Source organism: Littorina saxatilis, unplaced genomic scaffold, assembly GCF_037325665.1.
Source record: "Littorina saxatilis isolate snail1 unplaced genomic scaffold, US_GU_Lsax_2.0 scaffold_631, whole genome shotgun sequence".
Lineage (NCBI taxonomy): Eukaryota > Metazoa > Mollusca > Gastropoda > Littorinimorpha > Littorinidae > Littorina > Littorina saxatilis.
In genome coordinates this window covers 10,088-13,683 of record NW_027128326.1, presented here as the reverse complement: position 1 = coordinate 13,683, position 3,596 = coordinate 10,088, and positions in this window count along the sequence as shown.

Genomic DNA, 3,596 nt, shown 5'->3' with positions numbered 1-3,596 from the left:
ATTGAAAGACCAGCAACAAAATATCGATCTATGGAAACAAAAGTAAAAGGGGATGGTTGGGTGTGTGTGTGTGTGGGGGGGGGGGGGGGCGAGGGGAGGGGAGGGGGGGGAGGGGGGATACTGTTCGGTGATGGAAGTTGGGATGGCGGAATGTTGTTGAAGGTTTAAGGACGAAAATAAGCACATTGATTTGTGCCCATAAATAGGACGCAGATCCCCCCTCCCTCTGTTTTTTTTAAACCGTGAGGCAGTGACACGAAAATATGCAAAACAACACTCCCCGCACCTACTAGCCCCCTATATCTTTATATCTAAATTGCTTCAGCTGATCAGAACGAACAAGTCAACAACATGACGTGTAGTGGGCGCGTCGGATGCTAGCAAGAAGATAAGACAGAAACTAACGTGACAGGGTGACGCAGTAGCCCCCCTTGCCATAGGCAGTTGCACTGCATTGATGGAGTTGTCTCCCTGCCAAAGCGTGAGCTATTTATAGAATATCGACCTTGTCGGTACGTTGGGGGGGGAGGGGGGGGCCGGATAGCTCAGGTGGTAGAGCACTGGACTTGTGATCGAAAGGTCGCTGGTTCGAATCCGGGCTGGGATGGACACAGGTCAACCTTATGTGCAGACCCAGAGACGGTATCCATCTCCCACCCCCGTGTCACCACAGTGGCACGTAAAAGACCTCGGTCATTCTGCCATAAGGCTGATACCATCTAAACAACGCATACACTTGTGTATCTCATCTAAAGTCGGGTTAAAACCCGGGAACATGCCCCTAATGGCTTTGCCGTGAGGGCGTAAAACTTGAATTTTTCTCTCTCGTACCGAGAGACATGACACCAGTGAGATGTGGAGTAGCTGTTTGTAATGGGGTCTGACTGCTGTGCATGCTGTTGGGAACCTTTGCGTACCCATGGCAGTGTTTGAAGGCTATTAAATTAGAGCTCTAAAATATCAAGCCTGTTTGACTGGCTTTGCTTTTTTTAATCATTTTTTTTTTTAAACATTGGCAGTCTATTTATTTTGGGATTTCATAAAGGCGGGGCAATGATTGGCCTCCCGGATCCTACGCCACTATAGAGCTGATTCTCACAGTTTCCATTCCTCCGTCCCCACCAGGGCTCCCCAAGGATCCCCGCCCTAGAGGATCCCGAGACCCCCACTTTTATGTTTAGAAGGTCCATGGACCCCCCTAAGCGGAGTTTCAGAGGGTCCCATCAGCACCGTCTAGTTCTGTCACCTTTTTGATATCGTTCCCGCATGAAGGCGACATAATTTTTGCTTTCATTTTGACTTAAACTGCATGACGACAACAGTCAGAAAAGAGCACGCACGGGACGAACGACACCGGAAATTTAGTGCGTCCCTGGACCCGCTCTTTATAGGTTTAGTGCGTCCCGGGACCACGTCCATGAATTTCTAGTACGTGATTTTGGCTTCGAGTGCGTAATTGACGCAGGGACGCTATGACGGCTTACTAGTGCCAAAACCTGGGGTTACCCATTATCACTTGATAATTACTAATTAACGCTGTCAGTTACTGTTTTCACCTGTTAGTTACTCATTTTCACGGGAAAATGACTAATTTTTAGTTTTGGCACTAGCAATCCGTCAGGAAGTGAGCCAAAACTAAAAATTAGTAATTACAGTAACAGGTGAAAGTTAGTAATTTTCCCGGGAAAATTAGTAATTAACACGTGAAAATGGTAATTATCAAGGGAAAATTACTAATTTTCCCTTGATAATCACAATTATGAGGTTTTGGCACTAGTAAGCCGTCATAGGACGCGCACTTTGGGGAGCCCAGGTCCTCAGTGCAGAAAAGCCAGTGTCTGTTCCGGAAAACCAAGCCGTCTGTTGTTGTAACGTCGGTGTTCATCTGTTTCACAGCTGCTACTTATTCAACGTTGTTTCTTTGTGTTTGAGTGCAATTATAGGTACCCTGCTTAAAAGTGTGTATTTCATAAAGCTACATTTCAACCAAATATAGCTTACTGTGGCGGCTCCTCTTTACTGAAACAGGAAGAGCAAAGAGGGGGGGGGGGGGTAAAGGGGGGGGGGGGGAGGTTGGGTGTGGGTCTTGGGTGTGGGTATTTTTCTTTTCTTTTTGTTTGTATGTATGGAAGTGTATATTGCCAATTTATTTTGGTTCTATTATTAATATTGTTGTATTTGTCCGCTCAATTTCTATACATATAACTGTCTGATTTGTTACCTTTTTTTGTTAAAGTTATATCTTTGTTTCAAAGCCCTCTGGGCCCAAAACAATAAAATACTTGACTTGACTTGGTTAATTGACATTTTTGAGTAAAACTACTATTTAGAACCTACATGATGACCCCACAAAAATACAACCCATTAAAGTGCTAATAATTCCTACACTTGTTTAGCTATATATACGTCATATCTGATGTACATTGGCTTGAGATACATGATGAAGAGTGCACAGCATTTCAAGTTTTATATGTAAAGGTCTCACTGTTATGCTATTTCGAATATGCATACCAAATTCGAGGATGGACTCAACATTATACGAGGTTAATTTACACAAATTAAATTTATAAGTGCGATTTGTTTTGATTGTATAATTCTTTTGTTTTCGGTAAATCAAAATAAATGTACTTAGACAACTTTTTCAAGCTTGTGGTTTTGAAAGAAGGCTCCCATTTATGTTCCATCACGTACAATAAGCTTTTACTTGTTTTTTTTTTTGTTTTTTTTGCTTAACGCCCAGCCGACCACGAAGGGCCATATCAGGGCGGTGCTGCTTTGACATTTAACGTGCGCCACACACAAGACAGAAGTCGCAGCAAAGGCTTCATGTCTCACCCAGTCACACTATTCTGACACCGGACCAACCAGTTCCAGCACTAACCCCATAATGCCAGACGCCAGGCGGAGCAGCCACTAGATTGCCAATTTTAAAGTCTTAGGTATGACCCGGCCGGGGTTCGAACCCACGACCTCCCGATCACGGGGCGGACGCCTTACCACTAGGCCAACCGTGCCGGGTTTTACTTGAGTACGTGTCCACGTTGTATATACTGTCAACTTTTTTCTGTCATGTATTTTGAATAACATTTCTTTAAAAAAAAGAAGGCTCACACAAAAACAGATTAAAATACAAAATAATATTAAAATAATTGAGACATATCGTGGAGCACCTTGCGCCTCGTGTTATCACTCATCCCCTTTACCCAGCCTCCAATTCCAGTCCCGCATCTTTTTTAAACCTCCTACGTCCTTTAACCTAGATAAACTAGACAACAAAGTTGTAAAATATACCTAAAAAGAAACTTCATGTTGCCAATACATCCGTTATAAAAACACAATTTATTCAAAATACAGATAAGAAAAAAAATCAGTTTCTGAAAAGTGTCAACGAAAAAAGATAGATTAAAAATTTAAATTTAAAAAAGTAACAGAAACAAATATTATAAAATAAAATTAAAGGGATAGAAATAATTGAATAAAATGAAAAGAGCTGCATGTCAGACTAACACGTGAAGACCGAAAATAGCCAAAAGGAGGGGAGGGAGGAAGAGGGAGAACAAACACAGATGGCATTGACCTAGGAGGAGCAGAGCAAA